This window comes from Pleurodeles waltl, chromosome 7 (genome assembly GCF_031143425.1).
Source record: "Pleurodeles waltl isolate 20211129_DDA chromosome 7, aPleWal1.hap1.20221129, whole genome shotgun sequence".
NCBI classification, from domain to species: Eukaryota; Metazoa; Chordata; class Amphibia; order Caudata; family Salamandridae; genus Pleurodeles; species Pleurodeles waltl.
In genome coordinates, this window is record NC_090446.1 from 1078322887 (window position 1) to 1078338482 (window position 15596).

Genomic DNA, 15596 nt, shown 5'->3' on the forward strand with positions numbered 1-15596 from the left:
TGGCAGAAATCCGGCTGTAGTCATATTTTGGCTGACAGATGTTAGCCGCGGAAACCGTCTTTTGGTGGACGTCCCCGTGGCGGTAGGCGGCACTCACCACCAATGTTATAATGTGCCCCTAAGTATCCTGTGTTTGTGGTTGTCTGGGTGAAATGCACAAGGAAGCTGTCAACCAGCCAAGCCCAGACATTGATTAGAGACAGGCTGTAAGGCACAGATGGATTTTAAGTGCAGAGAAATGCTCACTTTCTAAAAGTGGCATTTCTAAAATACTAATATAAAATCCAACCCCACCAATAAGCAGGAATTTCTATTACCATTCTGGCCATACTAAATATGACCTGGTTAACCCTTTCTGATAAGAATCTACCACTCAAACAGTAAATGAGGGTAGCCCTAATGCTATCCTATGAAAGGAGCAGGCCTCACAGTAGTGGAGAAACACATTTAGGACTTTTCCTCTACCAGGACTTATAAAACCAACATGTACATGTCCTTCCTTTGACGTACAAGGCACCCAGTTTAAGGCTTGGCAAGTATTTTAAATGCCAAGTCAAAGTGGCAGTAAAACTGCACACACAGGCCTTGCAATGGCAGGACTGAGACATGGTTAAGGGCTGCAGGCCCACTAGTAGCATTCAATTTACAGGTCTTGGGCACATGTAGTGAACTTTACTAGGGACTTACAAGTAAATCAAATGTGCCAATTGGGGATGAACCAATGTTACCAGGTTTAAAGGCGAGAGCATATGCACTTTAGCACTGTTTAGCAGTGGTAAAGTGTGCAGAGTCCTAAAACAGGCAAAAACAGTGTCAGAAAAGTGGAGGGAGACATGCAGCCAGATGAGGGATGACCACCCTAAGGCTGTCAGGTCTAATGTGTGTCCCCCAGCTGAATGTGGGGAGAGCTACCCAACCCCTTGGGAGCTCTCATCACTAAGGCAGAAGCATCTGGAGAGACCATCAGCACTGACATGATCAGTCCCCCGGCGATGCTCCACCGTAAAATCCATCCTCTGTAGGGAAATGGACTACCTCAAGAGTTTAGGATTTTCACCACTCATCTGCATGAGCCATCTGTGGGGCCCGTGGTCTGTCTGAACCCAGAAGTGAGTCCTAAACAGGTAGAGTCTCAGCTTCTTCAGTGCCCAGACACAGCAAATGCTTCTCTTTCTATGGCACTCCACCACTGTTCCTGTGGTAAAAGCCTTCTGCTAATAAAGGCTACTGCTTGGTCTAGTCTCTCCTCATCCAGCTGTGCCAGAACTGCACCTACGCCATACTCTGCAGCATCTGTCTGCACAATGAATTCCTTGGAGTAGTCAGGGGCCCTGAGTATGGGTGCCGTGCACATGGCTTCCTTCAGCAAGTCAAAGGCTTTCTGACAAGCCTTTGTCCAATTCACTAACCCTCGTTGCTTTTTAGAAGTAAGTTCTGTTATGCCATAACCCTTAAAAAACCTACAGTAGTATCCACTAAAAAGTATTTCTTTTCTGTTTGAGTTCTAGGTGGTTGCCAGGCCATGATTGTCTTAATTGTGGCCTGGAGGGGCTGCATCTTGCCACCACCTACTAAATGTCCCAAGTAGACCACGGAATCCTCCTCAATCTGGCACTTGCTGGCCTAGATTTTCAGGCCTGCCTGTTACAGGGCCTGAAGCACCTCCTTTAGGTGGAGCAGGCGTTTCTCCCAGCTGGAACTATAGACTGTAATGTCGTCTAGGTAGGCAGCGCAGAACGTGTCCCTACAAGCTAGGACCCCGTTATCCAACCGTTGGAAGGTAGCGGGGACATTTTTCAATACAAAGGGCATCACTCTGAACTAGTAATGTCCCTCAGGAGTAGAAAAAGCAGATCTCTCTTTAGCCACCTCAGTCAAGGTGATCTGCCAGTACCCTGATGTGAGATCAAAAGTACTGAGGAATTTGTCAGCGTCTAACCTGTCTATGAACTCATCAGCTCAGGGGAAGGGGAAAGCATCTGTTTTTGTGACAGAATTGAAACCCCAGTAGTCCATGCAGAAACTAAGTTCTGTCTTAGCACCGGGTGCAGCAGCCTTGGGTACTAGCACCACTCGGCTGGACCAGGGAGTGCTGGACTTCCGAATCACCCCAAGAGCCAGCATCTTGGCGACTTCCTCTTTGGTGCTGGCCTTCACCCTGTCTGACAACCTGTAAATTTTGTTCTTTACAAAGGGACTGTCTCCTGTGTCAATATCATGGACAATCAAGTGTGTGATTCCAGCAGTGAGGGAAAACAGGGAGGAGTACTGCTCCAGTAACTGGTAGCAGTCCCTTTGCTGATCCAGGGTCAGGGAGTCAGAGAGATTGACACCCTTCACTGACCCATCACCTTCCTTGGCAGAGAGGAGGCCAGGGAGAAGTTCACTCTCCTCCTCTACACCCTCATCTGTCACCAGAATCATGTTGATCTAAGTCCTCTCAAAATGAGGCTTCAGTCGGTTTACATGGAGCACCCTTAGGGGGTTTCTAGGGGACTGGAGGTCTACTAATCAAGTGGCCTCCCCTTTACGCTCCTTGATTTTCAAATGGGACAGTCCAATGGTCCTGGACAGCTGTAGGCTCTACTGGCTCTATTACCCAAACTTTGTCACCAGGCTAAAACTCCACCAGGGTGTCCTTCTAGTCGTATTAGCGTTTCACCAACTCTTGACTGGCCACGACGTTGCTCTTGGCCTTCTTCTAGAAGCGTTCCATCTGGTTGCAGAGGGCTAGCATGTAGCTGACCCTATCCTGAGGGGATGCCTTGGGAGCTTCTCCCACCCCTCTTTTACAATGCTTATGGGTCCCCTGACAAGGTACCCATAGAGAAGCTCAAAGGGACTGAACCCTGCTCCCTTCTGGGGTACCTCTCGCTAAGCAAAGAGAAGGCCTGGCAAGAGGACCTCCCACTTACACCTCATGGCCTCAGGGAGGCCTGTGATCATGCCTTTCAAGGTCTTTTGAATCTCTCCACAAGACCATTGGATTGGGGCTGATAGGGGGTGGTGAACTTGTAGGTCTCCCCACACGCATCCCACATGGACTTCATGTATGCAGACATGAAGTCTGTACCTCTGTCAGACACAATCACCTTTGGGAATCCCACATGGGTAAATATCCCCATCAGAGTTCTAGCCACCACTCGTACAGTCACCGTCCTCAGAGGGATTGCCTCTGGGTAGCAGGTGGCATAGTCCACTAAAACCAGGATAAAGCTGTTGCATTTGGCAGTTTTGGGGACCAATGGACAAATGACGTGGATGCCCATCCTTTCAAAGGGGGTGCCAACAACAGGAAGTGGGATAAGTGGGGCCTTGAGCCTTTTCCCTGTCTTCCCACTGGCTTGACTAGTGGGACTGGACCCACAGAATGCATCAGAGCCAATCCACATTCGGGCCAATAAAGTGGGTGACAGGCCTGGCAAAGGTCTTGTCTTGCCCTAAATGTCCTGCCAGGGGAATGTTGTAATCCAGGCCCAGTAGGAAGGCTCCGTAACACTGGGAGACCACCAGCACATGTGCTGCTCCAGCCTCCAGTACCTTAGGCTCACTGTAAAGGAGATCATTCTCCCAATATATAATTTGCTTACCAGAGGTTCACCTGCTGCTTGAGCTGAGACCTGTTGCCTCAAACCCTCAAGAGTGGGACACTCTTTCTGCACCTTGCAAAATTCTTCCCTGGTGGGCCCATCCTCAACTTGCCAGCCAGCAAGTTCAGGCAGGTCACCTAGGGCAGCAATGGCCTCCCCAGTTGGCTCAGGCGCCTCCTCCTCAGGGACCCCTTCAACCACTGAGGGAACGTCTGGGATTGGTTTCCTGTGCCTCTTGCCCCTCTCCTTGGCAGCTATCTGGGCCATTCTTCTTGGATCCAGACACCCTTGACTCCCCTCCTTGGCAGTCATGAACCTTGTGGTCATGCAGACCCACTCAGGCAATCCCAACGTTTCCAAGTGAGACCTAGCTCTTCCTCCTTCCAGGTAGTGTGCTCAAGGTCGTTGCCTAACAGACAATCTAAAGGCATGGCAGGACTCACAGCTATTTTTAGAGTATCAGATACCCCCCCCACACTTAAAGGGAACCAGAGCTACCAGCGACAACGACTTGGTGGAATGTGTTTGGTAGGACCTGCTCTGCTGACACCAGCTGACCCCTGACAGTAGTCATGCTGGCTCCTATGTCACACAGGGCCTCCACCCGTTGCCCATTGATGGTGACCCACTGCCCATTCTTGAAAGTATTTCCAGGCATTGGGCTTTTGGCACCATCTCTGCATCCCCCAAGGACACTAGGGTTACCTCTATTTGTTCCCCAAAGCTAACTGGGACTACCTCCTCCCCGAGCGCTGCACTAGCCAAACCAGGTGTCTACACTCCAGTGGGTGGTGGTGCCCTCTTGGGACGCTTGAAGTCACCCTTAGAGTGACCATACTTGGAGCACTCTGCACAAACGGGTCCAAACCTCCCTGTCTTATGTAAGGAACCCTTTTTTTTAAAATTCAGACTAATTACTACTAATTAGTCTGGGGAATGATTTCCACTATCCCCTTGGGAATTATGTTGGGGCCTTTTGAGAACTCCTTATTTTTAACTTTTTCTCCCTCCTCTTTCTTTTGATGGGAACCCTGACCACCCTTGTGGGTGCCACCCCCACATACCTTTTTGGACACTCTGGTGCTATCCCAAAGGTCCGCCTCCTCAGCAAGTTTCCTAGGATCAGTCAGATTACTGTCAATCAGGTGCTGGTGCAACTATGTAAAGCAAATACTGAGCATATGCCCTCTCAGGATCAATTTATATTACTCCACATAATCATCTACTTTACTGCCAGCTCCCATCTATTCAGTGCTTTGCTAGAGAAATCATAAAAGTCTACCCAAGTTTGGGTGGAGAGTTTGGTACTGTCCCTGAAGCTTTGGCGCTACTTCTCAGGGGTCAGTCCAAGCATGGTAATTAAAATGGTTTTCATGAACAGGTATGTGCTACGGTCCTCTGGTTCTTATGTAAGGAGTGTGTCCCTCCCAATTACAGGTACATGTTTTCAAAAGCCAGCCCCCCCCCCATAGCTCTTCAGGCGCCCCATAACCCCTTAGTACAATTTCATAGGCATCAAACCATTTGTTAATGTCATCTCTCACCACATAACTTGGCACCACATCTCTGGGTATATGAACCTTTTTCTCTCTAGCAGGTCCTGTATGTATGCTGCCACCATCACTGCTGGACTCAGACTACCTTGACTTGAGGTCCAGCTCTTTTAGACTCAGGCCCTCATTATGACCCTGGCGGTCGGTGATAAAGTGGTGGTAATACCGCCAACAGGCTGGCGGTAAGCACCGCCAACTTATGACCATGGCGGAAAGATCACTGAAAGACAGCCAATGTACCACACCGACCACCAGGGCAGAAACAACAGTCACCACGGGGGTAGCCGCCTACAGCCAGGCGGAAGTTCCGCCCACAATATTACAACTACACCATCCGCCACCTTTTCCGGGGCGGTGCCAACGACATAAAAAACCTGGCGGAAACTGAGCTCAGATGGAAAGGACCCACCATTGGAGACACAGGTAACAACCAAGCCGCCATGGAACCAGAACTGCATGTCTTCCCAATGATCTTCTACGTTCTGCTCCACCATGAACACCAACACCGGCGAAAAGGACGACGGTGAGTACAGCCGCCTAGCACACAAGGGAGGGGGGGGAGGAAAAAGAGAGTGACACACACATGCACAACACACCCCCCCCACACACACACCATACACACAACTAGATGCATTATATAAACAATTTTACCCCGTCACTCAGCTGAATAATGCAAGGACAAAAACAATTTTGCAAAAGTGAATGTGATGAGATCAACACAGTATGAAAAATAAGTTAGGCAAGATAATAGATATGTACATATGTACAGAAAAAGGGACACAGACCAGTCCACAATGTTCACAGGCCACATGGCCACAGGCCAAAGTCCAAGGCCACACATGTCACCTGCTTCAACATGAAGAGAACACTGCAGTGGCATCAGTTGGAAATAGGCAGGCACTGCAGGGGGACGGGGACACCTCAGCTGGGAGATGTTACAAGATCACTGGATCTGGAGGGGGCAACATGCCCTATGCCTGATCCTGGTGAGTGCAAGGCCAGTCTCTCAAGTGGGTGTCTTCTCCACTGGTTCTCAGGAGGGTAACGTGTCCTGTGCTTGATCCTGGGGAGTAATAGGCATGTGGGTGTCTTACCCACTGGTTCTGGAGGGGGGCAACGTGCCCTGTGCTTGATCCTGGGGAGGGATGGGCATGTGGGTGTCTTACCCACTGGTTCAGGAAGGGGAAATGTGCCCAGTGCTTGATCCTGGGGAGTGATGGACCACAGTCTCTCAGGTGGGTATCATACCTACTGGTTCTGGAGGGGGCAACGTGCCCTGTGCTTGATCAGGGGGAGTGATGGGCATGTGGGTTTCTTACCCACTGGTTCTGGAGGGGGCAACGTGCCCTGTGCTTGATCCTGGGGAGTGATGGGCATGTGGGTATCATACCCACTGGTTCTGGAGGAGGCAAATGCTCTGTGCTTGATCCTGGGGAGTGCAAGGCCACAGTCTCTCAGGTGGGTGTCATACCCACTGGCTTTGGAGGGGGCAGGCGGCACAGTAGCCCATTGAGGCAGGGTTACATACCATCCTCCGGCGGTGATGGCTGCACAGTGGTGGTGGTGCTGCTGGTGGGGTGAGGCTCCTGCCCATCCCCTTCAACCTTGGACGGCTGCACAGTGGTGGTAGTGGTGCTGGTGGGGGAGGCTCCTGCCCATCCCCTGCAACCTCGGATGGCTGCACAGTGGTGGTAGTGCTGCTGGTGGGGGGAGGCTCCTGCCTGTCCCCTGCAACCTCGGATGGCTTTACAACCAAGGTTGGTGGTGGGGTCTCCACCACAGTTCCTGCCCCAGGCCCCTTGGTCTTCCTGCCTGCTGGTGAAGGCTCCTTGGTCTTCCTTGCAGCTGGGGCAGGCTCCTTTCCCTTGAGGCTGCCTGGTGCACGCTCCTTCACCTTCAGGACATGTGGCCTGGATCCCTTTCTACCACGAGTGGGTGTGGTGACGACTGGGCCCATGGACTGTGTGGCTGATGTGCTTGGCTGGGTTCTTCCTACCCTGGCCGTGCGTGCAGGATGGGGAGGGGTAGGAAAGAGGTCAATGTTGGATAGGAACAGTTTTTTAGGGACATTGGGGGGAAGAGGGAGAAGGAATGGGAGTGGAAGATGAGGGAGTGGTTGTGGGAATTGTCTGTCTGCTGCTTTTGGGTGCAGGTGCATGAGGTGTATGCTGTTGTGAGGTGGATGGCTGTTGGGTGTCTGAGTGCTTGCATTTGTGTACTTTAGGAGGGGGGACAGACACAGTGGGAGAAGACGCAGTGGACACGTGCATTGCTGTTGTGTAGGTGTCTGTCAGTGAGGTGTGTGTTCTGCTTGGAATGGTGATGCTGGTATTGGATGATGATGTAGTGCATGCAGGTGTGAGTGTGACGGAACTGGGTGGGAGGTGGAGGAGGAGAGTTTAGGAGGAGACTTTGGAAATAGTGGATGTTGGTGTGTCTGCAACTGGATGGTGTTTGTGTGGGTGTCTGTGGGATGAAGTGTGGTGCTTGTGTTTGCCTGTGTCACTTTTGGGTGTTGTCTTGTGTGCATGCTCGTCTGCCTGTGTGCTTGGGATGGGTTGGGGATGAGGAGGATGGGACAGGGCAGTGGAAGATGGAGGGTAGAAACAGGGACAATGTCTGCCATCAGAGAGGAGGCCAGAGCATGAATCGATCTCTGCTGGGCTGCCAATCCAGTGTGAATGCCCTCCAGGAATGCATTAGATTGTTGCATCTGGGCTGCCAGCCCCTGGATGGCATTCACAATGGTTGACTGCCCTACAGAGATGGATCTCAGGAAATCAATAGCTTCCTCACTCAGGGTAGCAGGGCTAAATGGGCAGGGCCTGAGGTGCCTGGGGCGAAGGAGATGCCCACCCTCCTGGGTGAGCAGGCACGGGCAACTCGCTGAGGGGCTGCTGGGAGGGTGGTGCTGGTACGGGGGTGGCGGATGTACCTGTAGCTGGGGTGGTCACGGAAGTATCCGCCACAACCAGGGAGCTTTTATCGGAGGAGGTATCTGTGGCAGAACTGTCACCTCCAGTCTCCGCTGTGGTGCTCCACTCGCCCTCCGTCCCACTGGTGCCCTCCGCGTCGGTGGAGTCTGCCTCCTGGGTCCTGTGGGATGCAGCTCCGTCCGTCGCTGGTGCCTCTGCTCCTCTGCCAGATGATGCTAATGCACATAAGGACAGAATGACAAAACAAAAACAGGGGGGAAGAGACAAAGGATACACTTGGTCAATGGCTGCACCAACACCACCGTTGGCGTCCACAGCACCCTCACACACAGGGAACAGGCCTACGCAATATGCCATTGCACTACCAGAGAAATAGTTAGCCACCAAAGCATGGGGAGGGGCATACATCGCCAAGTGCAGCACATCTGGGATCCACGCAGCCCTGACCAGTAGTGGATGCCTACGAGCTGGGTAGCAAGATTTTCCCTTCTGAACCCTAGCCACCAGGGGACCTACACTGCAATGTCAGGCCTGGCCTAGGGATGCCCACTGACACACATCCCCCACCCAGATACCACCCTACCATGCATAAGTTGTAATGATGGTCACTGTACTCACCCCCTTGTGACTGCTGTGAGGCCCTCAAGTGCCCATCCAGCTCTGGATAGGCCACCGCCAGTATGCAGGCCATCAGGGGGGTCAAGGTTCGACGGGCACCCCTTCCTCATTGGGAGGCCATCCCCAGCTGGGCCTCCACCATCTTCCATGCCCAGCGTCTCAGGTCCTCCCACCGTTTGCGACAGTGGGTGCTCCGCCTGCCATAGACCCCCAGCGTCTGCACCTCCTTGACGATGGCACGCCATGTACCCTTCTTTTGATGGGCGCTGACCTGTAGAGGCAATACATACAGGAAAATAGATTTAGGCAAACAGTCTTGCCTGTTAAACATATGGCCCACCATACCCGTTTCCATCACCATTTCCACACACATGGCCCAGCACACAACCTGTACGCAGCCCAGAGTACATCCACCCAACCCCCCTTACACGAGGCCTTCATACACACCACTCTATGCATTCATGCCACATGGTTCGTGCCCACAGTGTACTCACCTGTTGATCTGGAGGCCCATACAGCAGTCCACACTTGGGTAGGTCCCCATCCACTAGTCTCTCCAACTCCTCCGATGTGAAGGCTGGGGCCCTTTCTCCGGTCACACGGGCCATGGTAGGTTACAGAAACAGGTCACAGCAGCACATGAAGTGTAGGTCCTCTCCTGTGGAAGGACAGGTAGCAAGTGAGGAATCAGGTAGAAAATTGCAGTCATGTCCACGGTAGTGCATACCGTCACCGCCGGTGTAGATCACCATTGGCCACTGTAACCCATGGGGCTCAATTATAACCAATGATGAGTTGCACAGCAGTTCCTGACCGCCTCCCGCAACGGCGCACAACGTCAGCAGAATTACCTCACTTCCACCTGTCCCTCCACACAAGACAGCCAGATGCCTTTTCAAGGGGGGGCAGGCCCTTGGAAATTCCTGCATCACTGGTGATATTAGGACATACTGGACAAATCACACTGGCCCATTACAAGTTAATAGAATGCAAAGTTCTGTTGTAGCTCTATTGTTCAGTTTGTGACCGACTTCTCATTCTTTTGTCCCTTAGATTCCTACTGCTGCGATGAATAGGAGATGGAGACATACCCCCATGTACAGACCCCTGGTGGACTTGGGAACACTGGAGGGCAGGAGCATTATCCTCACCTATAGACTTGACAGGGCCACAATCACAGAGCTGTGTGCCCAGTTGGAGCCTGACCTGATATCTGCTATCCGTCACCCCACTGGGACCCCCCACTTGTGCAAGTGCCATCAGTGCTCCATTTCCTGGCAACTGTATTTTTCCAAGTGACAGTGGGCTTGGCAGCAGGAATTTCACAGCCAATGTTTTCAATCGTGGTGACACGAGTCTTGTCTGTCCTGATTAAACACATGTGCAGCTACATTGTTTTCCCCCAGGTTGAAGATTTGGCCACAGTGAAGGCTGAGTTCTCTGCAATGGGACATATCCCCAACATAATTTTGGCAATTGATGGAACACATATTGCATTTGTCCCCTCCCCGCCAGAATGAACAGGTGTTCAGAAATCTGAAGAGTTTCCACTCTATGAATGTACAAATGGTGTGCCTTGTGGACCAGTACATCTCCCACGTCAATGCTAAGTATACAGGGTCGGTGCATGATGCTTTTGCCCTGAGGCATAGCAGCATCCCAAATGTGATGGGCCAACTACAGAGGCACAGGGTGTGGCTAAAAGGTGAGCCCTGGTTCCCACTCAGTAGATGTTGGTGTATGGGTATGGAGTGGGCCACATGGAATAGTGTGTGGCTAAATGTTGTCCCTCAATATTTGCAAGTGACTCTGGTTACCCCAACCTATCATGGCTGCTGACCCCTGTGAGGAATGCCAGGACAAGGGCAGAAGAATGTTATAATGAGGCCCATGGGCGAACCAGAAGGATAATTTGTTACGACTCGGTCGTCCCATTTCCAGGGGGCGCTGTAAGGGGACTGTCAGAAGCCTGGGAATCACCGTGAACACCTATCTAGAGTCCCTTGCTGACTCCTGTTTGTTTCTCCTTTCTCCATGGTACACTTGTGCAGGACTACATTTGTTTCTTGGGACTGCAAATCCCATAATGCACAGTTTGGTAGTCAGGAAAACCCGGATTCTGTTTCCCATTGTTTTCAATGGGAGAAGTCCAGTTGCTCCTTTTCACTGGATCCTCTCCTCCAGGACTTGCAAGTGTCCGAAACCACACACACCTGAAACCTCTCCTGTGCAGCCCAGCTTGGAACTGCTTATAAGCAGCCATTTCCTCAAGCTCCCCGTCGTGCATCGGACTTCAATTCCTTTGTGTTACAGACCCCTTGTCAGATGGTGTTCCAGTTTTGTTCCTGTTCCTGTTCTGTTCCAGCTTGATCCTGTTTCCTGTTTCTCTGCCCTGTTCCTGGTTGTTCCAGCCAGAGTCTACTCCCTACTTCTTAGCCTTGTACCTGTTTGTTTCTTCCAAAGCCTGCTCCCTGTTTCTCTGCCCTGCTCCTGCCTTGTTTCAGCCTGAACCTTCTCTCTGTTTACCAGTCCTGTTTACTGCTCATTTCCTACTCCCTGTATTCCAGTCCTGTCCTTGCCTGTTCCAGCCAGAGCCTGTTCTCAGTTTCCCAGTCCTGTCTCTGTCTGTCCCAGCCAGAAGTTTGCGCCCTGTTTTCAAGTCCTAGACCCGCCTTTGCTTCAGCCTGAGCCTGTTCCTAGTTCTTGCCTCTGCCTCTTTGTTTGTTCCCTTCTGTTTCTGTTTCTTCTTGGTTCTTTGTGTCTGGTAAGTGTTCTATCAGTCTTCACCAGTGTATACGTGTCCTCCTTTGTACTGGGGTTGGCTCCTGGTTTCCAGGAGGCAATTCCAGCCCCCATCCTTGTCCAGTGTTATACGTTGTATTTCGTGCCTAACAGTGACAGTGTGCTATTGCTGTTTTCTCAGGAATCGCCACTGTGTTTCCAGCTGGACCCACAAGAGCATGTCCTGTGTATGTAAGTACTATCCTTGTTTGTGCTCTAGGGTCCAGAGACAGAATCACTTCTGCTGCCTCCTTTCTATGGGGCTGGCAGGGTGACTATCTGTAAGAGCAAACTGCACAGAGGCATTGAGATTCCCTGTCACTGTGGGAGGTTCTGCGCCTTACTCTGTGTACAACCCCAGCGTGTTTGTCCACTGGTAATCCGTTTCCTGTTTGTTCACACAAGGGTTGCTCTGCTTTTACTTTCCTGTTTCCTGTGCCTATCCATAGCTGTCCTTTCCGTGTATGCCTTTAGCTGCTCCTCTGCCCCAGTGTACTACCTCTTTAGGATATTCAGTGACCTCAAGGGGTGTCCCAACCAAAGTCCTGATCAGACCCGCCCGAAACCGTGACATAATTTAAAGGTCTTTTGGTTCCTTGAAGGCCAGGTTCCGGTGCCTCCATCTGACATCTGACCTGTGCTACTCACCCAAGAAGGTCTGCCAGATAGTGGTGGCATGCTGCATGTTGCATAACCGGGCCCTCAGACGCCATGTCCTATTCCTGCAGGAGGAGGAGGCTGGAGATGCCCGTGAGCCAGCAGTGGACCCTGTGGACAGTGAGGATGAGGAGGCAGAGGATGAGAATGAGGACAACAGAACATCTGTGATTAGACAATACTTCCAATGACACACAGGTAGGACAGTGTTACTTCACATTTCAATTACATTTGTTTGAAATTCTGTGGCACTGGCATGCTGATATTTCCCACTTCTATGCCCACTTACTGTTCCTTCTGCCAATTCATTTTGCAGATGTTGGTGACCTCACATATACTCCTGGTGTGATCACTGCAGCCAGCTACAGGTCATTATTCTATGCTCATTTTCAGTACAGTTGAATTGCAATGTTTGTACCTGTTTCAATGCATAATTGATACACATGACATACGCCAAACTTCTTTTTTTTTTCCAAGAGTGTTTATTGAAGTGTTAAAATATAGAGGGGCAAGTGCAATGGGATGTGGTGATGATGGAGGAAAGTCCAGGGTATTGTTCCAGTCTGTTTGTAGCACAGGTGCATTGTCCAAGGGGACATAGGAAGGGGAGCAATGGCAGTTGAAGGTGGACAGGGTGACTGAGTGGGACACAAGGGTGACAATCAGGAGAGTCTCATTTACTGGTGGGGGTCTTGGCAAGTGTCTCTGGCTTCTGTCTGGATCACAGGGAACGTTTGCGGGATTATTCACCTTATGCAGGTGCAGGGGTGCTGTTGGCCTGTGAGTCCTGTGGTGGGGCATTCTGTCCACTAGCTGTAGCGGAGGTGGAAGGCTGTTCATATGTCTGGCTAGTGGCAGGGGCTTGCTGTTGTGATATTGCCTCCCTCATAATATTGGCCATGTCTGCCAGCACCCCTGCTATCGAGATCAGGGTGTTTTTGATGGCCTACAATTCCTTCTGATCCCCTGGTACTGTCTCTCCTCCAGCCACCTGTTCTCCTGCACATTGTCCAGGATCTGGCCCATCATCTCCTGGGAATGTTGATAGGCTCCCATGAGCTCTGCAAGTGCCTCCTGGAGAGTCGGTTCCCTGGGCCTGTCCTTCCCCTAGCGCACAGCAGTCCTCCCAGTTTCCCTGTTGGCCTGTGCCTCCGTCCCTGAACCGTGTGCCCACTGCCACTGACTCCAGGTCCCTGATTGTCTTGTGTATGAGGTGTGGCCTGGGGTCCCTGTAGAGGTGGAGACACTGCTGATTAACGTGTCCTGGGGACAGAGGTGTGGGTACGCTGGGTAGGTTCTGTGGTGGTGTTTCCTGATGGGGGAGGCTCTGTGGTGGTGTGTGACTGGGCTTGGGTAACCGGCTGTCCAGAGGTCCCTGATGGGCCAGGTAGGTCATCCAGATCCTGAAGACCAGAGTTGCTGTCATCACTGTGGGCCTTTTCTGTTTGGTGACAGGATATTGCTGGAACCTCCTCTCCGCTGACATTGGTTGGGGTAGCTTTGGGGATGTAAATGATGTGTTATGGTTTCTGTGTCTGACATATTGTGTATTTGTGACTTGCCCTCTTTGGTGTTTATTTGCCCTGGCAGCTTTTACTTGTGTACGTTGGTGTATGGTGGGATGATTAATTCTCTATAGTGTGCATGCTTTAGTGGTGAGTGCCCATGATGGACTGTGAATGGTGTCCATGCATTTGTAGAGCATGCAGGGCTTGGCATTGGGATGAGTGAGATGTGATGATGGGGGGTGTGGGAAATGGTGGAGTGATGGGGGTGGTGATATGTGATGGCATGCAGGTAAGGGGGTAGTAGTAGTAGAGAGTTGACTCACCAGAGTTCAGACCTCCTCCTACTCCGGCCAGGCCCTCAGGATGCATGATTGCCAAGACTTGCTGCTCCCATGCTGTTAGTTGTGGGGGACGAGGTGGGGGTCCACCACCAGTCCTCTGTACAGTGAGTTGGTGTCTTGCTGCAATGGAACATACCTTCCCACGTAGGTCGTTCCACCTCTTCCTGATGTCATCCCTACTTATTGGGTGCTGTCCCATGGCGTTGACCTTGTCCACGATCCTCCGCCATAGCTCCATCTTCCTAGCTATCAATATCTGCTGCACCTGTGCTACATATAACTGTGGCTCTACCCTGATAATTTCCTTCACCATGACTCTTAGCTCCTCCTTTGTGAAACGGGGGTGTCTTTGTGGTGCCATGAGTGTTGGGTGAGGTGTGTAGGTGAGGGTGTGTTGGGTAATGTTTGGGGTGTGTGATGTGGGGTGCATGAGTGGTATATAGGTGTGAATAGTGTGTGGCTCTAATTGTGTCTGTGGTCTTGATGTCTCTTGGCTGGCAATGATTTGGAATGGTGAAGGGTTGTGGGTAATGTGGGTGTGTGTTTTATAATGGTGTGGGTGTGGTTTGTGTATGGGGTCAGGTGTGTGTTGTTTGAATTGTCCAATGTGGTGTTGTTTTGTTTGTGTGTGTCCATTTTGAGCGCACAGATATGTAACGCCAATGGTTTACCGCTGTTGAATGTCTGCTGTGGTGAGTCGTGGGTCATAATGTGATGGGCGTAGTTCTGTTGGCATAACGGTGTGGGTTTTGATACTGCCAGTTTATCACTGACCTTTGGCCTGGAAGATTTGTGTATGTGGCTGAATTCTGTCAGATTGGTGTGTGTGTGTCATAATATGGCGAACGGATATCCGCGTAGCGGTGAGTTGGATTTATCTCCAAAGTCATAATGAGGGCCTCAGTTGATGAGCCAGAAGTAGTTTCTTTTCAGCCAAAGCCCTCTCAGCTTTCCTTTTCTCTGCCTTATGTTTAACCTTGCCAATTGCAGTTGGATTTCTCTCCTCCCTCCTTTCCTCTCCGATCAGGCTGTAACTTGAGACACTGCTCCCTATTTTAGCAGGGGGCACAAATCCAGGTGTGTCATCCCCGCCTGCTGTTGGCAAATCCTCTGGAGAGCCCTCCTCTTGCTCTTCCACCTCAACATACTCTTGTGAACAGACTTTTGCTCAGGTCCTCAGCACATTTTGGTACTCCTACTTCCCGGAGGCACTCCGGGTAGGTACTCCCATCCCCTTTCAGTTGGTGGAAAGTGTATGTCTCCAGCTTAGCCAAGTCAGTCTCTCCAGCTCCTCCTTGAGACCCAGCCAGAGACATGTTTAGGATTAGATTGAAATATCAAGAAGGAAAAATTGCAGCAAAAAGAGAACAATTCAAATTGACCTTTAACTGTGGGTAGGTAGTGTACACGTAGCTATTGTATGTCACTGCACAAAAACAAGTCCTATCCTCACCGCTGATCAGCAATGTTAGAAATGGGGTTTCTATTTGGCAGAGGTATACACCCTTGTCCAAGTAGGGACCACACTCCTAGTCAGGGTAAGTCACACACAATCCAAACTATCCTGTGGCCACCCTCTGGTATCTTGGCATTGAGCAGTCAGGCTTAACTT